This window comes from Pan troglodytes, chromosome 4, assembly GCF_028858775.2.
Source record: "Pan troglodytes isolate AG18354 chromosome 4, NHGRI_mPanTro3-v2.0_pri, whole genome shotgun sequence".
Taxonomy (NCBI): Eukaryota; Metazoa; Chordata; class Mammalia; order Primates; family Hominidae; genus Pan; species Pan troglodytes.
In genome coordinates, this window is record NC_072402.2 from 119,220,518 (window position 1) to 119,244,605 (window position 24,088).

Sequence of the window (24,088 nt, forward strand, 5' to 3'; positions counted from 1 at the left end):
ATGTATAGTATTACATTATTCTTTTCCTTCAATAAAAACTTGCATTTCTGAGTTCATTAAATTCTTAATTTGCTTTAGCAAATAATAAAATGTTTTTATTTTGATGATATATTGTGGGTTCTATGGTTTCTAATAATTGTCTTTATGGAAAGAGTACAGAATCCTTCCATCCGGAATTTATGTGGCAGTGGGAAGGAAGGTGCAGGGAATCGTAAGAAACACAAAGAATCTTTCCATTTGCTTTTCTTTTTTAATTACAGAACTTTTACAAACAAACAGAATATAAGGAATAGTAAAATGAAAAGTTATATATACATTACCTTGACTTGAGAATTGTTCATTTGTTTGTTTGTTTGTTTGTTTGTTTGTTTTGATATGGAGTCTCAATCTGTCTCCCAGGCTGGAGTGCAGTGGCGAGATCTCGGCTCATTGCAACCTCCGCCTCCCAGGTTTAAACGATTCTCCTGCCTCAGCCTCCTGAGTAGCTGGGATTACAGGCACGCACCATCACATCTGGCTAATTTTTGTATTTTTTAATAGAGACAGGTTTTCACCATGTTGCGTAGGCTGGTCTTGAACTCCTGACCTCAGGGTGATCCACACACCTCAGCCTCCCAAAGTGTTGAGATTACAGGCATGAGTCCCTGTGCCCGGCTGAGAATTGTTAACACAAGTATTTGCTTCAAAGAGTCTTTATGTTAAAAAGTAATTTAAAGTAAATTATAGGCATCATTACATCTCAATAATACATACTTCACTATAAATCTCTAAAGAATAGAAACTCTTTTTATAACCATTATATATCACACTAACAAAAGGGTCAATAATTCCCTAATTGTTTTTAATACCCAATCTATATTTATATTTCTCCATTTTCTCAGTATCATTTACTGGTTGAATGGATAATCATCCTTTCGAAAGAAAGCATATACCTTGCTTTTGGCTGCCACAGCTCTTAAGCCTCTTTAAATCTAGAAGAGTCTTCCCTTTGACATGACAATGCTTTGTTGAAAAGGGATGCCATTTGTTCTGTGGATTTTTCCTACCCTCTGCATTAATCTGACTGTTTTCTTAAGGTGGCATTTGACTTTTCAATCACCTTTTGTTACCTGCAAAAATGGACTTTACAAAAAGGCTCAATTGGATTCATGCTAAAATAATTTTGTCAAGATTACTTCAGACATAATGCTGTATAGATTGCATCACATCAGGAGATTTGCCATGCTTTGTTGTACCACCATTAGTGATGCCAAGATTTATCTCTGACTTAAAGTAGCGACAGTCATAACTCCCAACAGAAACAGGAAGTAAGCTGATGATGAGACTGTACTTAGGCACTAAGAGTTTGACATCAACATTTTACCTAATGATTTTAACATACATTAAAGATCCTTCCCAAATCAATATTTTAGATGTTAAAAAATAGAAAATTTGAAAAATTTCTTCTCTATGTATTTTATTCACTGCTATTCTTCAGTAAAGAAGAGCTTTTTCTAATCAACTGCATGGTTTGTAACCTTGAAAATAATTCCTACAGGCAAGGCAGTATTAGTGTGTAATTACTTCCCTTTACCAACTTTCAGAGAGGAAGACTCATTTCTAATGATGACAAATAGGTATTTCTTGTCATTGTTGGCTTGTTTTCATTTTCTCTTTTTTAATATTATTATAAACTCCTGAATTTGTATATATTTATTGTGTTTCAAGGAACTACAGGAGTCCTCTCTTTGATGCTCAAGTAATTCTACAATTGGCCAATAAAGAGGGGTTCAAGCTGGCTTTTGTGTTTTTTCGCACCCTCACATTTATGTTTGCTGGCTTTTTGCTTTTCTCACAGTGAAGTATTCCAGGCCTTTTTCATATACTCCCTATCCAGAACTAGAGTGTGCCAAATCTCCAAGAAGCTCTGGTTATTCTCAATAAAGAGTGGGATTTAATGGTTCTTAAAGATTATGGTGTTCATTGTCAATGGGTATTATTGCTTCTAGATGCTTTTGGCAGTCAGACTGAAAACTATAATATAAATTAATTCTATTACCTGGTTTTAATTATTTTAATATGTTTATTTTATTTCATCTAGAAATTTAATTTCTAAAAACATCAATATAATTATTTGCTTTTAATACTACATAAATAAAATGGTTTCAAAATGACCATAAAATATTATCATTAACAGCAATACTGGGGAAAGAAACTTAAGATATTTTCACATTTCTTTTTGTCCTTAGGCACCATGTTGACTTACATTATCTTCTGTTTATTGAAAAAAATTAGATCTCCACATGCATTTTCAAAGCCTATATCATTCACAAGTGTGCTTATATAAAAGAGAAATTACACATAAAATAATTTAGTTAAGCTACTTTTAAATCCTTCTGTATTCCTAGTCTTGTTATTCTGAATCATTTTTAAGCTTAGTCATCAAAGGCTATGTTGTTCCTGTTCTGTTCTATGCTGTCCTTTCTGTTATGTGGGGAAAACAACGTTTCTTTCTTTCTTTCTTTCTTTCTTTTTTTTTTTTTTTTGTTGTTGTTGTTGTTGTTGAAATGGAGTCTTACTCCATCTCCAGGCTGAAGCGCAGTGGTGCAATCTCAGCTTACTGCAACCTTCGCCTCCCAGGTTCAAGCAATTCTCCTGCCTCAGCCTCCTGAGTAGCTGGGATTACAGGCGTATACCACCACGCCTGGCTAATTTTTGTATTTTTAGTAGAGATGGGGTTTCACCACGTGGGCCCAGCTGGTCTCAAACTCCTGATTTCACATGATCCACCCGCCTCAGCGTCTCCAAAGTACTGGGATTACAGGCATGAGCCACCCACCGCGCCCGGCTGCAATATTTCTTTAAATGATGCGAGTATCTCTGGGTTTTTCTTCCAAGTTATTAGCACCTGTTCAAGTGCATTATTCCTTATTCTTAAAACTTCTACATCAGGAAGCTTTTGACAAATTGATGTGCACAGTTTTAAAGATAGTTCTCATGTATGTGTGAATAAGTCAGTCACTGCAGCCAATCATTGCTTTAAATGTCTTCTACTGATAAATTTGGCAAATGTTTTGGTTTCAGTTGCATTGGATGGTATGCAACACCAACATGTACAATACCAACTGTGCAAGCAACTTCATTTAGGTGAAGAAAAACAAACCTATTAATAGATTGACATGTATAGGCAGTGATAATTAGAACATGACCAACCCATTACCCAAGAAAAAGATGACATCATACGCAACATACAACTTGATTTTAGAGCTGTGAAAAAACATGTTTGCTCATAAACAAGATTTTGCCAAATCCCCTCTATTTGGGATAAATAAAAGGATCTGTTTCACTGTAAGTTTGTTGTCAAATTTCCTGATCTTTATCAACTTGAGAGGTGAGAAAACATATTCAGTATTGTTTTAATTTGATTTTCTATTATCCAGGGTAAATCTGAACATTGTTTTCACAGCTTTAAATGTTATTAGTATTTCTTTGTGAGTTTTTTTCATGTCATTTACCATATTTATATCTGGAGTTTCGGCTGTTAAAACACTGATTTCAAAGAGGCTGTAATGGTTCGTGAGATTAGCCTTTGCCTGTTGTGTAAGTACAAATTATTTTCCTATATTTTTGTTTTTAACTTTGCTTATGATATTTCTGCTTTTCTATAAAAACCGGTTAATTTTATAACCAAAATAGCTCCCTGTATTTCTTCTAGAATTTGAATCATAACTAAATTTTTTTCCACTCAAGTTTATACAAAATTAAACAAATGTTTTTCTAAAAATTGTATGGTTTAAGTTTATATTTAATCTGTGACCCATGTGGAAATGATCCTATCATAGATACAATGTGAGGTAACATTTTACAAATATTTGTTCAGTTGCCTCGACATAATTTATTTAAAAGTCCACCCTGTTCCCATTGATTTGAAATGTCACTGCTATTGCATAACATTTTTTCTTACATACTGAGTTCTCTATATGGATTTTATATTCCATTCCATTCATCTGTCCCTGTACTTGTGCCATATACAGTGATTTTATTATTGAGGTTTCATCTTTGTTTCAATATCTAGTAGTTTTTTCAGATGTGTTACCCAGTTATTCTAGCATTGCTAGAACCTACTGTTTTTCTCAGGACCTACTTACCACTTTCTTCATGTAAGTTTGACATGTTTCTTACTGTTGTATTTCATATTTTTTAATATAGAAAATCAGGTCTTCTTTTCCATTATGTCTTCTAATTGATAGTGTGGGGAAAAGCAAGAGAGATCAGATTGTTACTGTGTCTATGTAGAAAGAAGTAGACATAGGAGACTCCATTTTGTTCTGTACTAAGAAAAATTCTTCTGCCTTGAGATTCTGTTAATCTATAACCTTACCCCCAACCCCGTGCTCTCTGAAACGTGTGCTGTGTCAATTCAGAGTTAAATGGATTAAGGGCGGTGCAAGATGTGCTTTGTTAAACAAATGCTTGAATGCAGCATGCTCCTTAAGAGTCATCACCACTCCCTAATCTCAAGTACCCAGGGACACAAAAACTGCGGAAGGCCGCAGGGACCTCTGCCTAGGAAAGCCAGGTATTGTCCAAGGTTTCTCCCCATGTGATAGTCTGAAATATGGCCTCGTGGGAAGGGAAAGACCTGACCGTCCCCCAGCCCGACACCCATAAAGGGTCTGTGCTGAGGAGGATTAGTAAAAGAGGAAGGAATGCCTCTTGCAGTTGAGACAAGAGGAAGGCATCTGTCTCCTGCCTGTCCCTGGGCAATGGAATGTCTCGGTATAAAACCCGATTGTATGCTCCATCTACTGAGATAGGGAAAAACCGCCTTAGGGCCGGAGGTGGGACCTGCGGGCAGCAATACTGCTTTGTAAAGCATTGAGATGTTTATGTGTATGCGTATCTAAAAGCACAGCACTTAATCCTTTACATTGTCTATGATGCAAAGACCTTTGTTCACGTGTTTGTCCGCTGACCCTCTCCCCACAATTGTCTTGTGACCCTGACACATCCCCCTCTTGGAGAAACACCCACAAATGATCAATAAATACTAAGGGAACTCAGAGGCTGGCAGGATCCTCCATAGGGGATCCTCCATATGGGATCCTCCATATGCTGAACGCTGGTTCCCCGGGTCCCCTTATTTCTTTCTCTATACTTTGTCTCTGTGTCTTTTTCTTTCCTAAGTCTCTCGTTCCACCTTACGAGAAACACCCACAGGTGTGTAGGGGCAACCCACCCCTACAGATAGTGTTTGTATACATAAAGATAGAGTAGAAAATAGTTAACAAATTTATTTAAGTTAATTTTATATCTTGCTCCCTTACTAAGTTTTTTATGATCGTAGCATATTTTCAATGGATTCTTTCAGTTTTACAGCTTTATATTTTTTATCTCTTCCTCTATAATATTTATGCATCTATTTGCTTTCTTTTTTCTAATTTCATTGACCAATATCTTCAGTACAGGTTTAATTCTTTATATTTTAAGTCTAACGTGTGCTCAGAAATCCACATTAAGCAAGCATACAGATCAATACATTATTATCAAGTGGCTGCCTTTGTACTTCCACCACGTAAAAGAATATTGTCAGACCTTGCCTTTAAAAAATCACTCTGACCTCTGTAACAATTATTACTATTTCTTATTTTATGGAATCACTTCTTTTCTTCATAGTTTCATAAACTAAGGGGTATCATTAAAATTAGAATTTAATTTTCTGTTTGTAAGTTTCTCACAATTTGTTTTTCTCCCTATTTATTATTGAAGAAACTGAATTTTGCTGACTACATTCCTGTACTTGGCATGTTCCTCTGTACTCTGAATTTCAATATATGAATTTTTAATTGGATCTATAGGCCTAATTGAATTCAGTTTGATTTTTTTTTCAAGATGTATTTGTTTCTTAGGGCTTCCATAACAAATTACAATAAACTGGATGAAAAAAAAATAGCAGAAATTTACTCTCTCACAGTTCAAGCGGCCAGAGATCCAAATCCAGTTGTTGGCAGTCTTGATTCCCTGTAAGAGCTCTAGAGAAAAACCTTTTCTTGCTTTTTTTTTTTTTTTTTTTTTTGAGACAGAGTCGTGCACTATCGCCCGGGCTGTAGTGCAGTGGCGTGATCTCGACTCACTGCAACCTCCACCTCCCAGGTTCAAGCAATTCTCCTGCCTCAGCCTCCCGAGTAGCTGGGATTACAGGCACTTGCCACCATGCCCGGCTAATTTTTTGTATTTTTAGTAGAGATGGGGTTTCACTATGTTGGCCAGGCTGGTCTCGAATGCCTGACCTCGTGATCCACCCGCCTGGGTCACCCAAAGTGCTGGGATTACAGGCATGAGCCACCACGCCCGGCCTTCTTGCTGTTTTTAACTTTTGGTGGTTGCTGGCAAGTGTCAGTGTTCCATGGCTTATCAATCACTCCAAGTTCTGTCTCCATCATTCCATGGCCTTCTCTCATGCACGTCACCTCTGATCTCTGTGTGTCTGTCTCCTTATATAAGAACAGTGATTGGATTCAGAGCCCATGAGGTCATATTGATATTGAGCATGAGTTACTCTCAATAGCCCATCCTAATCCTAATCCAATATGACCTCATGTTCTTCTGCAAAAACACCCTATTTAAAAAAAAAAAAAAAGTCACATTCACAGATAGGAGGGGTTAGGACTTGAACACATCTTTTCCAGAGACATAATTCAACCCATTACAAAAGACTACTTCATAGGTGCTCTTGTTCATCATCACTAAGTACATTGTATCTCATTGCCTCTCTTTGTAATAGTAGCAGTAATTGATCGATATCTGGATTCTTAATTCAATATAAGTTGCAAAATTGTGATATACCAATTTCATCATTTTGTATATGAATGTATGTGTGTGTTTCAAATATTTCTTATAATAAATAATGCTTTATACTATTCATTGCCCGGTAGAAGATATTTGTGATGAAGTAAATGAATGCTTGACTCTTTCTATTTATTTACCAGTGTCATTTACATTGGAATCATGGATTTTTGTTGGTGCTGTATATGTGCTTGGAAAGGTTGTCTATTTTCCATCTTTGGCATAATATTCTATACATGTCTATTAGATGAATTTGACTTAATAATGTTTTTCAAATCATGCATGTCCTAATGAAATTTTGTCTATTTGTTCTATCAATTACTCAGAGAGCACTGTGAAAATCTCCAACGTTGTGAATTTATTTATTTGATTCTATCAGGTTTTACTTAAATATGTTAAAGATTTATAATTATGTGCAAAAACTTTAAGGATTGCATGCTTCCTTGATATATTCATCAGTTACTCTCAATAGCCCATCCTAATCCTAGTCAAATATGACCTCATGTGCCTCTGCAAAAACACCCTATTTCAAAAAAAAAAAAAAAAATCACATTCACAGATAGGAGGGGATAGGACTTGACCACATCTTTTCCAGAGACATAATTTAACCCATTATAAAAGACTACTTCATAGGTGCTTTTTTTCACGTTAAATGGCCTTCTTTATTTTTGGTCATATAACTTGATTTAAAGACAAAGGCTGGTTGATATCAATGTAGCCACACAAGATTTCTGACTAATGTTTGCATGGTATTTCTCACCATGATATTTTAACATCTGTTTATTTAAACACAGGTTTTTAAATATACCTCTTTGTCTTACCACAGTACGTCTCTAAATCAAGCTTAAATATTATGTAAAAAATCATACTCTATATTTTCATTTTCTCCTCATTCTATTATATACGTTTTATTTTTACATATGTCAAAAATTACACAAAAATATACAAAAACTGTGCAGTGAAATCACTTAAACTCATTTTAAACAATCATTGTTTAAATGGTTTTATAAATAAAAGAAGTAATATATATGTTGAATAATAGAAATATTGAATAATTCCAGAAATGGCAAATATGTGGGAGCTCTCACATGTCCCCGATTAGACCCTCAGAGACTTGTACAATAATAACTAGCTCCCTAGCATGTATGTCATTGGAGACTCAAAATGGAGAGTGAAAACAGGGGAAAGAATATTTGAAGGATAGTATTCCATGGTGTATATGTGCCACATTTTGTTAATCCAGTCTATCATTGTTGTATATTTGGGTTGGTTCCAAGTCTTTGCTATTGTGAATAGTGCCACAATAAACATACGTGTGCATGTGTCTTTATAGCAGCATGATTTATAATCCTTTGGTTATATACCCAGTAATGGGACGGCTGGGTCAAATGGTATTTCTAGTTCTAGATCCTTGAGGAATCGCCACACTGTATTCCACAATGGTTGAACTAGTTTACAGTCCCACCAACAGGGTAAAAGTGTTCCTATTTCTCCACATCCCCTCCAGCACCTGTTGTTTCCTGACTTTTTAATGATCGCCATTCTAACTGGTGTGAGATGGTATCTCATTGTGCTTTTGATTTGCATTTCTCTGATGGCCAGTGATGATGAGCATTTTTTCACGTTTTTTGGCTGCATAAATGTCTTCTTTTGAGAAGTGTCTGTTCATATCCTTCACCCACTTGTTGATGGGGTTGTTTGTTTTTTTCTTGTAAATTTGTTTGAGTTCATTGTAGATTCTGGATATTAGCCCTTTGTCAGATGAGTAGGTTGCAAAAATTTTCTCCCATTCTGTAGGTGGCCTCTTTACTCTGATGGTAGTTTCTTTTGCTGTGCAGAAGCTCTTTAGTTTAATTAGATCCCATTTGTCAATTTTGGCTTTTGTTGCCATTGCTTTTGGTGTTTTAATTATGAAGTCCTTGCCCATGCCTATGTCCTGAATGGTATTGCCTAGGTTTTCTTCTAGGGTTTTTATGGTTTTAGGTCTAACATTTAAGTCTTTAATCCATCTTGAATTAATTTTTGTATAAGGTGTAAGGAAGGGATGCAGTTTCAGCTTTCTACATATGGCTAGCCAGTTTTCCCAGCACCATTTATTAAATAGGGAATCCTTTCCCCATTTCTTGTTTTTGTCAGGTTTGTCAAAGATCAGATGGTTGTAGATGTGTGGTATTATTTTTGAGGGCTCTGTTCTGTTCCATTGGTCTATATCTCTGTTTTGGTACCAGTACCATGCTGTCTTGGTTACTGTAGCCTTGTAGTATAGTTTGAAGTCAGGTAGCGTGATGCCTCAGGCTTTGTTCTTTCAGCTTAGGATTGACTTGGCAATGCAGGCTCATTTTTGGTTCCATATGAACTTTAAAGTAGTTTTTTCCAATTCTGTGAAAAAAGTCATTGGTAGCTTGATGGGGATGGAATACTATGCAGCCATAAAAAATGTTCTTTGTAGGGACATGGATGAAGTTGGAAACCATCATTCTCAGCAAACTATTGCAAGGACAAAAAACCAAACACCGCATGTTCTCACTCATAGGTGGGAATTGAACAATGAGAACTCTTGGGCACAGGAACGGGAACATCACACACTGGGGCCTGTTGTGGGGTGGGGGTATGGGGGAGGGATAGCATTAGGAGATATACCTAATATAAATGACGAGTTAATGGATGCAGCACACCAACATGGCACTTGTATACATATGTAACAAACCTGCATGTTGTGCACATGTACCCTAGAACTTAAAGTATAATAAAAAAAGAAAAACTGGAAAAAAAAGAAGAAAAGCACATGAACACACAATTTCGTATAAGAGCTGTTAAAGCTAGATGCTAAAGAGACATGCTTTCACTTGTATAGTTCACTTAAGTATTAAATGATTTCCTATGACTGAATCAAATATACCAAACATTACTTCAAAGAAACAGAATTCAATCATTCTTTATTTGATATAATTGTTTTCCTCTCATTGGCTTTGCCCATGGAATCCTTCCAGCTATAAATGTAAACTATTTGAAAATATATATTCAAGGATTAAAAATGCTACAAATATACCAATGTACTTAGGAATTACTGAGTAAACCCGAGCAATATATGGCATAAAATAACATCGAAATTAAATCACATAATATTCAGACTTGTAAAAACTAACGGGCATATTATGCATGGTCTTTTAGTAATTATATATTTCTAACCACAAATACAAACCTTCAAATCCAAGAGATAAATACTTATTTATAGTAAAATTTTTTGCTTTTCTTTTCTCTCGCCATCACCCCAGCAGTACAGACAAACCCATCACGTAATTTATTGAATATTAAATTCTCATGACTTTATTTCTGTTGCCACACTTATGGGAAGCCTGGTCAAATATGCAATGGAAGAGGGAAGTAGCCTTTTAAAATGAATAACACACTAGAAAATGTTAGGTTTAATTACAGGTAATAATTTTAAAGCAATATTTCTCTTATAAACATCTGTGGCATTATAATACAAAATTGACTTGATATTTAGATTTTTGTTGATTTTGAAAAGTTCATCCTAGATAAAAATGCAACTTTTATACAACTAAATGAGGTTTCTCTCTAAGCAAAATGCATCAGATAGAAATAATTTCCAATTACATATTTAGAGTACTCATGAAAGACAATTTATTTTCTTTTTGTTTACTCTGATTCCATTTTACTAGAAGGTCATCAGAAGAAAAGCCACAATATGTTGTTACAAAAAATTTGATGCTGACAGGAATGAAAAATTATCTTTAAAATGTATTTTCATGGATCATAAATCCACTTCAATTTTAGCTGCAAACTATAAAATAAAATGAAGTGAATATGTCTAATTTGTTAAGGAATCTTGGTAATAAATAGGACTATGATAGAGTAATATGAGTTAGCACTGAAGAACGAAAGAAGTTAGGGTGTATAAAAGCTCAATATTCGGGATAAATATTTTAACTCAATAATACTAAAAATAAATTGTAATGCAAAATAATTACATGATGATTAAAATATCGAATTTTAAATGAAGGATCTGATCCTGTGCTTGCATAAATCTGTTGCACTCGAATTCTTGTCTTGCTAATTGAAATACACATTTGCTGATTTTTGTAAGCAAACATTCAAATAAAAAAAAAGAATATTTGAAGGAATACTGGCTGAATGTTTTCCATATTTGATGAAAAGTATAAACTCAGAGATTAAAGACAAACTCACCCCAAAGTGTCTCCATCATTCCATGGCCTTCTCTCATGCGCATCACCTCTGTATCTCTGTGTGTCAGTCTCCTTATATAAGAACAATGATTGGATTCAGAGTCCATGTAGATCTAAGTCCTTTAAGGGATCATTTTGTTTCTACTTAAAGAACATTCTTTAAACTTCTTTTAAATTTCAGGTCTGTTGATAACCAATTCCCTTTACTTTGATCTGCCGAAAGTATTTTTTTATTGACATTGAAAGATATTTTTGCTGGAATAAAATATGGCTTGGCAGTTACTCTTTCCACTTTAAACATGTAATTTCATTTTCTTCTGGCTTTTATAATTTCAGGTGAAAGGTCTATTAATTCTTATCTATGTTCCTCTGTTTCATGTGGTTTGTTTTTCCCCTCTACAGGTGTTGTAAATATTTTTTCTTGTCATTCATATTAAGATATTTTATTAATATTAGGCTTGGTGTATTTGTGTTATCTTATTCGGAATTTTTTGATTGTCTTTAACCTCTGGGTTTATATTTTTCATCAAATACGGAAAACATCCAGCCAGTATTTCTTCAGACATTCCTTCCCCTGTTCTCACTCTCCATTTTGAGTCTCCAATGACATACATGCTAGAGAGCTAGTTATTATTGTACAAGTCCCCAAGGGTCTAACCTTTTTTTTTTATGTTTTTAAAGTCTGTTTTTCCTCTGTGTTTTAGTTTGTATAGTTTCTATACTTATATCCTTAAATTCACTGACATTCTCTTCTACCACACTTACCTGCTGTTATTGTCATCTACTAAGATATTCATTTTGAATGTTGTATATTTCCTGTCTAGAGTTTGTATTTGATTATTTTCTTTACATTTCCTACATCTTACCTCATTATATTCATGTTTTTCTTTTGATATTTGAGCATGTTAAACATATATAAAATTACTATATTAGTTCATGTCTGCAAATTCTAACATCTCTGTCATTGCTACTTCTGTTTTTGATTGACTTGACTTTTATGGGTCAAATTTCCTTATGTCTTGATAGGTCTAGTAAATTTTTATTGGCTTCTGGACTCAGTAATATTACATTGTTTAGTGCCTGGATTTTCCTGCTTTAAATGTGGGATTTGGTCTGGCAGAAGTTATTTACAAATTAGCTTGATACTTTCAAGGTTCATTTTCAGTTTGTTTTTTTTTTTTTGAAGGAATAGTCCAGAACAGCCTTACTCAGTATTTTATTTTATTTTTATTTTTTTATTTTTTATTTTTTATTTTATTATTATTATACTCTAAGTTTTAGGGTACATGTGCACAATGTGCATGTTAGTTACATATGTATACATGTGCCATGCTGGTGTGCTGCACCCATTAACTCGTCATTTAGCCTTAGGTATATCTCCTAAAGCTATCTCTCCCCTCTCCCCCTACCCCACAACAGTCCCCAGAGTGTGATGTTCCCCTTCCTGTGTCCATGTGTTCTCATCGTTCAATTCCCACCTATGAGACAGAATATGCGGTGTTTGGTTTAGTTTGCCCTCATTACTAAGTTGTGATCCTTTTGGGGTCATTACTGAATGTGCTGTGTTCAACAAGGTCACTCCGACAGGTGGAAACAAAAAATTGCAGTCCTTGTGAGAACTCTGGTAATTATTTGATTTAAAGTTCACCCAATTTTTTCTTTATCTATAAGTTATTCTTTGCCTGGACTTCTGGAGTTTTACCATATGATTTTGTGTATTGGTATTCAGAGACTGAAGTGAACTTTTATACAAATTTCTGGAACTCTTTTTCTGCATAACTTTTCTCACTCAAAAAAGGGTTGGATGACCCTTATTTCTAGCTCATCCAACTCAAATCTGTTGGTCTTTGTTTTGGTTCCCTCTCCTGTTTACAGCTCAGAAACTGCTGTAAGCAAAAACAATTGTAGGGCTGACCTCACCTTTTCCCACTTCCACAGGATAACAATTTTGTGCTGTCTCATGTCCAATACTTCAAAAATATTATTTTATACATTTTTGTGCACTTTTAAGTCATTTATGGTTGAATGGTAATTCTAGATGTGTTTTTATTTCTTAGCAGCACATACCTTTTTATTGTCTATTGTGCTGTACTGTTTAAAATCCAGTAACACAACCTAGCATAAAAACCTGATGGATAGAAAAGCTAATTGTCTGCTCCAAGATTTTGTTTTCCTCTGAATCTTTCTCCATTTTTGGGTCTGTGTCTTTATCTATATATATAAAATATAAACTATATTTATAATATATATTATAGATTATTTAATATTATAAATATATAATATACTATACTATAAATATAAAGTATAGTATATTATAAAATACATAACATTTAGTATTATATATTTATATATTATGAATATTAATGAAATATATAAAATGTATATTTCATTTGCATTGTTGATATTGAAATATATTTTTTCTAAACAACCTATTAGGAAGAGTGTTGTAGAGGAGGGGGCGTTTTACATGTCTCTCCATGTTTCCCTAAAGAACTCCCCTAAAGAACTGCCATGCATCTTCATTTCATCCATATTGCAACATTTCTAAGCTCTGCTTTCTCAGAGACAGGCTCAGTAGCTCCCTTTCTAAATGAGGCCTTCTTCTAAGAATGAACATTTGCTGTACCTATCTGGGTTCTTCCATAACTAAGGTGTTATGCACTAAATGTTTATGTCACCCCACAATTTATATGTTGAAATCCTAATCCCCCAGGAGCTGATATTAGATTGCTGTTGATGAAGCCAGAAGCAGTTCTCACCAAACGCGGAATCTGCTGGCATCTTGATTTTGAACTTCTCTGTCTCCAGAACCGTTAGAAATAAATTTATGTGGTTGGGCGTGGTGGCTGACACCTATAATCCCAGAACTTTCGGAGGCCGAGGCTGGTGGATGACAAGGTCAAGAGATCGAGACCATGCTGGCTAACATGGTGAAACCCCGTGTGTACTAAAAATACAAAAATTAGCTGGGTGTCGTGGTGCGCACCTGTAGTCTTAGCTGCTCGGGAGGCTGAGGGAGGAGAATCGCTTGAACCTGGGAGGTAGAGGTTGCAGTGAGTTTAGATTGCGCCACTGTGCTCCAGCCTGGTGACAGAGTGAGACTCTGTCTCAAAATAATTAATTAATTAATTAATTAATGTTATTTATAAGCTATCCATTCTATGGTATTTTTTCTGTCACAGCCTCACAGGACTGACATAAAGCTTTGCTGCACTCTCTATTATTCTGTGCATATATGATCAGACTCACAGCACTTCCATGTAAATTGACCCTGAATCTGATGGTCCCTAAACCATGTTAAGCTTTATAGCTTTCTCTGTCATCTAGTTTCTCTGTAGAAGTAGGTTATGTTTATCCTTGTTTCATAGTATACATTTTGGAAGAAGTATGGGGATAATTTGATCTTAGACAAATGTCATTATTCCAGAGCAAACCATAAGACTCATCTTGTAAAATCTAATGTGGTCACAGAGAGTAAATTTCATTAAGGTTTGCCAGATATAAAAAGACTCAACAAAGTATGTAGATATGGCCCATGTTTGAATATGTCTGTGTGAGTGGGGTAGAGAAGAAAGCTGGTCATGGAAAAACCACCCATTGTAATGCAATAATGTAGAATATTTTATATAGCTCCGTTATATGCTTGAGCTATATGTGTCTTTAAAATCGGTATCTAAGCAGTGCTTACAAATTTGAGAAGCAAACATAGCCCTTTGGAAAGGGAACTGAGAGTGGACAGGTTGAATGTCAATACTTCTTCACTGGGATCTGGTATTAGGTATAAGACAGAAGTCTTAGAAGGAAATTGCACTGAGTTCCTTGGAAGAACAGGGCGTAATGATGAATGAAGAAGCTTAGTTCTGTGCAATAAATCATTACAGAAAATTAAATAAATGTAATATATAAGAAATACTTATTAAATATTTTCTGCATGTTTGGTAATAAACCAAAAAAATGTGATAGAATATACTTCTAAACTGTTCCATGGTACTCTGGATCCTAGTTTTGCTTAACAAAGCATCTTAATTCTGGCAACATTAGGCAATGGTGCTGAAGATCCATACACTTCCTGCCGGTACCTCTAAAAGTTGGGCATTCCTAATCTGCAGAAAAGAAATACTACTATTGCTATTAATGTGGAGCTATTAATTGTTAGGTGTTTACATCTCTGTGATGTTCTAGTTGTACTAACATATACTTATTTATATTTGAAAAAGTATTAGAAATGTAACAGAATTTACACAATATTAGACCACTGGTAAATACCCAAGTCTGCGTCACTCCAAATCTAATGCACTTAATTTGTACATTTGACTGCCTTCAGGCAGACCATAGCAGTTGTAAAATAGTTCTAATAATCAGTAGTGTAGAATTATCAAGATAAAATAACTTCTCTAATAGTGGCAAGGCATCTTCCTTTCAAAGAGGTTTTTCTTAAATTTAATGGCAGCATTGTACATTTCTTTCTGCCAGTATAGAAATAATTATGGAGAATGGTTAGTAAAAGTCTAAAGAAAGATATGCTGACCCAGTTAAAAACAGAGTTCGGAGAGATAAGATGATAAAGAAAGAGGAAAAAGAAAGAAATCTAAATTGGATAGTTAATCTGTAAGTGTGTCCTTCCTTTAAAATAGAGATAAATGCAATAGCAATATATCCCAGTGTTGTAAATCAGTATGTCCTTACAACCTCCATCTTTATAACCAAATAGTTTATATCTTTCAATGTGCTGAAAAATTAAACACAGCCTTTCTGCTTCCAACTATTTTTGAAGTTCACTGTCTGGCTTCATACATAATAGTTTCATTGTAGTGCACATAACCTTTTCATAAGGTATATTATTTGCTACCAAAAATTAAATAATCTCATTTTAGTCTAAAGATAGGTGTTGATAGCTAATACAGAATTTTAAAATATTCACATTTTCCCTTCAATTCTAGTTCAGCTAAGCTAAGGGAAGTTAGAACAGTGACCACATTAAATTTAAGCATGAAAAATGAATAAATTATAGATATAACTGTATATACTGCTATCAATAAAGAGCTACTAATTTCTGAATGTTTACAGGTACTTTTCTTTATAAAAACTTCTTAGTACTCTACAACAAAATTTAGTACATCTTGTGATTAATATGCTTTATAAAAACTACGGAAAGATAGTTATGGTTAATATGACAAAAATAAATACATGTAAATAAGGCAATTTTATCTTTTCTGAACTGATAATCTCAAATATCTATTGTATGACATAATAGTGTCTCTTAGTTAATAGCAGTATAATGCAAGTTTAATGGATGCCATTTTTCAGACATTTGGATTTTTAATTGCTTTCTTTTCAGCTTCATTAACACAATGGCAACTCTTCAGTCATTCCAATTTTAAGCCAAAAAAAAAGAAAGAAAAACCACTCCCATAACTCTTTTGTTGTTTCAAGAAAATGTGCTATTAAATGATGGCATCAGAAAAATCTAAAGATTTATACTTAATACTATATTTCAGAGTGGCTAAAATAGGCACCTATTGCTTTGCATTCCCAGTGATTCTTTGCCTGTAACATAATAAAATGCACTTTTTTTTTTCCCCTGTCTACCTCTACTACCAGTATGGTTGGGAAGAGTCCTGAGATCCAGAAAAAGAAAAAAAAAAAATCGAAGACGCCCACTTTGTTGGCCATGAGTTATAAGAATCATGTATGTATAAACTAGTTGATAACCCGTTTCTCTAGCCATACGTAAGCTCTCTCTACACAGAAGAATGCAGACGCAGAAGGGATTTTTTGAGATAGACCAATCACATATTGTTTGGTTCCTTAACTCTTTCACTCATTAAGCCAGGTTAACCTCTGGTTTTCCCAGTTATGTGAGTCATTATATTCCTGATTTCACTTAAACTAGCACAAATTAGTTTTCAGACACAGTGATACAAAAGCATCTTCACTAATACAATAATTTCAGCAAAGTGTCTCAGCTTCAAAAGTCATAGTGAACAGCAATAGCATCACCAGCTAATAGACTCAAAATGCCAAGGTTGGATAGAATGGCTCCTGCAGCTGAGTACACACCACAAATTCCTCAGGAAGTGACAAAATGATAGCAATTTGGTAAACCATATATTTTAATTTTTCTGCAATTCCCTGATTATAAGGCATTGATAGATTGATACTACTAAATCAAGTTTACTAATTCACTGACCAACACTTCATTTAAAAGATTATATTCAACAAAAATACAAAATATGTACTTAACTATATTTTCTATTGCATTCATCCCTAATCAATAAATAATTTTAGGGTCCCAGAGGCCATGACAAATGTTAAAAAAATAACTCTCTAGGGGCCATAAAAAATTGCTTTATAAGTTGTTGCTATACCTTTCAATTTAGAAAAATGTAGTCCTAAAAAGGACAAAATGACATTTCAGAATAACTGTTTCATTACACAGGGTAGGACTGAACAAAATTGGCATAAGTCTATGGAAGAAAACCAGAGAGAAAAGGAAGAACAAACCTTAAATACAGAAGTTATAAATTTACTGAATGTTATAGAAAATAGAAAATAAGTCAACACAAGAGCCACTAAAAATATTTGAGACAATGTAGCTATGGTAAATATGACATAAATAAATAAAAATAAAGCTATTTTGTCTTTACCAATCTGATATTCCTACATCTATTTTACTAAATAAAAGGATCTTATTTATAGTAAGTAGAAAGGAAATGTTAACAAATGTTTAACATTTATGTATATAAATTAACTTATTGTAATGATTATTAATTAAAATCTTTTTGCAGTGCTCCAAATAAAAGTATAATAAATGCAGCAAGTTTTTAGAAAGTGAGCTATTATATAGGTATGTTGCCCTGTATTTATTTTGTCCTTTATAATTGTTTTCTAGCTTTTTAATTTCTCCATATGATAGTTTATCTTTACAATAATGAATTTAGTTGTGTAATTCAAATATAAATAGAGACATGGAAAAGTTCTAATAATGTATGGCAGCATATCTATAGTTTTCCTTACATTTTCCAAATATAACAGAGCCTACATCTTTTGTTCTACTGGGTGTCCCTTTTGGGGCCCTGTGTTAGCCTGCTCAAGCTCTTGTAACAAATACCAGAGACTGGATGTCTTAAACACAGATTTTTTTCTTTTTATCACAGCCCTGGAAGCTGGAAAGTCCAAAATGAATGTGCCAGTTAATTCAGCTTCTGGTGAAGGCTCTCTTCCTAGCTTGCAGATGGTGGCCTTCTTGCTGTGGTCTTACATGGCAAGGAAAGAGAAAGAGCACGATCTCTCTTGCCACCTGTTTTTATAAGGTCACTAATACTATCATATCAGGGGACCATCTTTGTGACCTCATTTAACATTAATTGCTTTCTTATAGGACCTGTCTATAAATACAGTCACATTGGGAGTTAGGATTTCAACGTATTAATTTCAGAGGGATAAAAATCCGTCCATTGCAGGCCGCCACCAAGTATTTAGGCAGCAATCAAGAGGAGATAAAAAGCTTTTTCAAGAGCCTCAATATATTTTACTTTTCTCTCTGTTAGTCTCTATACAACTTTCTCTCAGTCTCACTCCCTGCCTTTCTGTTTCTCTCACTCTTAGTCTTTCTCCTGTCTGTTGTCCTTTCCTTCCTTCTTCCTCTTGTATAATCTCAGGTACATTAGCTACCTTTCATAGGATGTGAAAAAGTGTCACATAAGCAAGAGGAACTGAGAGAGGAATTTTGAGGGCCTTGCTCAAGATTATAAAACCCACAAATGGCAAGGACCAGAGCAACTTCAGGTGACTTTCATACCAAATTAAATGCAAATTTAGGATGAAAAGTGCCCTAAAACTTGAAAAAAATATATAGAGAACTCTTCAGTGGCTATAATGCCATTAAGTTGCCATCTTATAAATAACCTAGATTCCTTTGAAAACAGGTTCTCTAACAGCACTTCATTTCCTGAGACACAGTCTTATAACACATTAAAAGTGAATTACTAACACTAATAAAAACTTAAATAAGCAACAGTTTTCCACCAGCAATGAGCTTCTCTTCTTCAGTAATATTTTTGATAACTCCATTTCTACCAAAATGTCTCATGAAGTGGAATGAAATGGAATGATACTGTCTAAATTCTACAAGAAGACTAATCTCAGCAATGGAAAAAGGTCACAAATAAGAAAATGATTTGTGCAATTCAGGGCGCTATACAAATTCTAGATACAGATATCTTTATGTTTCCTTGCCATTCTCCACAGGTAAATGCATTTAGGTATATATAGTCAGTTATTCCCACAACTATAAATAGTAAGTTTATACCTATCTTTATTGATGTATTAAATTTAGTCTGAATCAAGTAATCTATCATTGAAATATCAGAAACACATTTCCCATGAATGACCTACCCATATTTATATCCTGACTCATGTTAATACTACTTTTTAGATATTCTAGGAAGTATCAGATTGTTTTCTTCCAGACAAAATTCTTTATCTTTTGTACATACACATAAGTCCTATAAAGACAAACAAAAATTAAAAATAAAAGGCTTAATTCTGCTTGTTCAAAATAAGGAAAGAAACTTCTCCCCTTTCATTGGGAGGATTTACCTTAGAAAATAGGCCTTTTGTCGACTTTATGACCCAGGAATGTCTTTCTCCAGAGCCCGGCAGCCATCTCTTTGAAATGTAAACATCAAGAAATAGCACCTTTTACCCAGTTTTTGCTGGAGAGCAGGAATCTGACTTTGGTGGGCAACATGTTTAAAGTTCTAAAATTACCTTCTGTTATAAACATATGACAAGCTCATTTCTCCTCTAATAAAGCCAATAAGCTAATACAGATGGTCACTCCAATTGCTATGTAAGGTTAGGATGAACTATGTGTAGCAAATTCAACCTTCAAGTCCTCCTACTTAAGGACTAGTTACTGTTTAGCTTAAAAACTTGTATGTAATCAGTTGTTTCTGCCTAGATAAAAGATTCAGATTTCTTTCTGTCTTTGCATCTCTGGGCAGATGGCCAGTGATGCACATAACACTTTGGTTTAATGCTTATTCAGTAACATGACTGATTTCTGTCTCTAATACCTTTATGGAGAGATTTTCTGGGTTGGGAGATCATTTTGTTTTTTAATTATATTTCCTTTAGGTTGTGCACACATGCACATGCACATATATACATATACACACATTTTGCATTTAATATGTTTCCAAATTTGTCTTACATTTCTCTTTATTATTTACAGCCTTGATATTGGCAACTCTGTTCATTTCTTCCATTCGCTCTGATATAATGTGGGGAGATTCTTCTTGACACCTTCCCATTTAAGATCCTTATGTCATCTCCATTCAGGCTGTACATGGGAGCCAGGCATTATGCAGCCTTCCAAGAGCACAGTGTTTGTATCACAGACTGGCTCAATATGCCATCAGCCTTTCTATCAGTGGATGGGTTTAGTAAGTCTTTCATATTCTTCTCATTTCATTTATTTTCCTCACCTCTATATTTCTTTGCCAATGCATGACAGAATTATCTATTATTTCACAACCCTCCTTGGATGTTTACTTTTTAAGGTTGTATACTTAACTTGTTTGTCTTGTAACTAGTAAGTTCATTGACTACTTTTAATATTTTCACTAATTCGGTAAGGTGATGAGAGAGATATTTCAGTAAAATGACCTTAGTCTCCTGTCATTATTGTAGCATCTTTATATAATTTACTGTTTTGTAAATTTTCTGTACAAAGATTGGGGGAAGACACTTTCCTGTCCTGGATAGCACTTCTTGTTTTCTTATAGCTTTTTTACCTTTGGCATGACTAAGTTAGATCAACAGAACAACAATGCTCTCTAGCTGATAAAAGATACTAAGCAAATGACCCTTCCCTAACTTCTGGTCATTTCTCCTTTTAAATGAGAAATTTCTCCAGCAAAGATAATATCCATTAGAATATCCAGAATGCCTTCCTAATTCTCCCATAAATATATATAATACCATGTCATACTGGAGCACTTACTATAGACTCCAGTCTTACCTATATCATCAAATCTGTGCAACACAGAGATCTGGTGAAAATGTGGGCACTAACTGTAAGCAGACACTTTACATGACAAAGACAAACCACTTTTATTAAAAAACAAAAATATGATACACTTAAAAAATTCTACCCTCACTAGATTGCAGTGAGACAAGATCACACCAGTGCACTCTAGCCTGGGCAACAGAGCAAGACTCCGTCTCAAAAACAAAACAAAACAAACAGACAAAAGTTCTACCCTCGCTATGTTTAAGAGATTATCCTAAAACTAATTGTAAAGCTTCATAGGGTATCGTTAAAATAGAAAATAGCTACAATCAAATGGATAATAGATAATAAAATAGATAATAGCTGCCACTGAATTTCTATAAATCAGAAATAATAGACAGAATTTTAGGAACAAAATACTATGTAAGGTTAGCAGAATCATCTCAAAATTTTTGAGCTTTGCTTTCTTCAAAGATATTCTGCATTGTCGATCCCTTATTCTGGCTTGGTTTTTGTTTTTCAGCCAAAGAACAAATTTAAAAGAATTTGTCCTCTGGAGAAAGTGAAGATTAAGTCATCTATCAAGAGGTACAGTTGTCCCTTAGTATCTGTGGAGGATTGGTTCCAGGATCCGAACAGATACAAAAATCTGCAGATGCTCAAGTCCCTTATATAAAATGGCATAGGATTTGCATATAACCTATGCATATCCTCTTGTATACTTTAAATCATCCCTAGATTGCTTGTGAATCCCTAATACAATGTAAATGCTATGTAAATACTTGTTATAGGCCAGGCACTGTGGCTCATTCCTGTAATCCCAGTGTTTTAGGACGCTGAGGCAGGAGGATTGCTGGAGGCCTGGAGTTTGAGACCAACCTGGACAACATACTAAGACCCCTGTCTCTACAAAAATTTTAAAAGAAAATAAGTAGGCATGGTGGTTCATACCTGTGGTCCCAGCTACTTGGGAGACTGAGGAGGGAGGATCCCTCAAGACCAGGAGTTTGAGGCTGCAGTGATTTATCATTGCACCACTGCACTACAGCCTTGGCAACAGAGTAAGAGCCTGTCTCTAAAAACAAAAATAAACAAAGTAGTTGTTATATTTTATTTTTTGTTTATTTTTATGTTATTGTATTGTTATTTTATTTTCTGAATACTTTTTTTAGCTGTTAGTTGAATCTGTGGATGTAGAGTGCATAGATATGGTGGACCAACTGTATTTTTCTTCACATTTCACAGATGTATATGCCTCAGGCAATTCATGATAAGGTAGAATGATCAAGCATTGGTTAAGAAGTGTGTTTGGAAGCAGATATTCATTTAGACCTACAATTATATGTCACTGGTTTTTGTAATGAACTTAAAATATCAGTCAAATAATTAACTTGGAAAAATGTAAATTCACATACCTTATGGCCATTTAAAGTTAGGTTTAATTCATCAATTTCATAAGCAGAGATAGATATGAGATGACAATCTGGTCTTGTCCAAGTCAGGCCACCCTTTCCCCACATCTATCACTCAAACTCTCCTCAACTTTATCACAGGGTTGAAGTGGTAGTATTGGGTTTATGTATCTCTAATTCCCATGAAATATTTTTTACTTAACAGACCCCACTAAATATATTCTCACTCACCCACTCAACAAATACTGATTAACTACTTATTTAATCAGGTCACCACTGACTATATGAAGGTGAACTCAGGAAACACAGCTTACAGTTTAATAGGATAGACAAATCTAAGATATAGTAAAACAAATACAATATATATTTTTAAATTTTTAAAATACTTTTTAAAAGAAAATTTACAAAAATGCAGTCTGAGAGAAGTGTGAGGGACACAAATTTAGATTGTGGGCCAGGAATAGTCTTTCTTCAGAGGACATTATGAGGCTCAAAGAAAGAGTAGAGAGTGCCCCATATGAAGAGTGGTAGGGATACCAACACGTATGAAGCAATAGACTATAAAGGGTTTGGAACATCAGAGGAACAGAACCAAAAATCACCAGTCTAGATGAAGTAAGGAAAAGAGAGAGGACTAAGAGATTCAGTTGGAAAAGTAGGCCAGAGTCAGACAATGCAAGGCCGTATGTGCCATATATTGATTTAGAATGTTTAATACAATTTAGCTTTTAGAAGAAGTTAAATATTTGTGGGCAGACAAATTATTCTCCTGTCCCTCCTGTTTTCATTTAAACACTCTGCACTGACCTCATTATCTTTGGAAGCTTAAGATTCCTAAGCATCTTTCCTAAAAGCCTATTTGCCCAGGCCCTTCTGGTTCCCTCATTCAATCTCAAATTAGACCTGTTCTACTTCTCCCTTAAATTCTTATGAAGAGTTAATTTAATGAATTCATAAGTGCTAAAATGTCATTATGCTGTTTAATATAATAAATCATTATGTTGTTCCATCAATTAATATGTCTATTTACTGATGCTTTTTAAAGCACTAACATAAAAATTGAAAAATGTGAGATTTTCAACAAATTGCCATGGGAAATGAAGGTGATATTGCAGCTGAGAAAAGTTGGCCTTATCAGATTACATCTGTGGCCATCTTTTATCCCTGAATGTAAGTGTGTGACCAGTGACATTTCCAGCAAAGCACATTTTAAGCAAAATATACTGCCTAAATAACACTTCTTCCAGAAGCAGTAATCAAATAAATGTTTTAAGTCTAGGGATTAGGAACAAAAGCCTTTTAGTTTTATTTCCTCTCCAAGGCAATCATTTTAAAGTGTGTAAAAAGTAAAAAAGTAAAGTATTTAAAGTATTTTAAATTGTTCAGAGCATAAGATGAAGGCAAAAAACAAACAAACAAAAAATAACTAACAGCAGTACAGGCAATATGATTATTCCCAGTTTAATGGTGAGAAAACAGGACATAGAAGTCCAAGAGTTAGTTAGATCAAACTTGAGTTTCATATTTACAAGTCCAAATTACAAGCCCTGTCTGTTTTCCATTTTGCAACTTGAAAAACAATTTTCTTAATATTTGGCTAATATGTATATTATGATACAGGACCT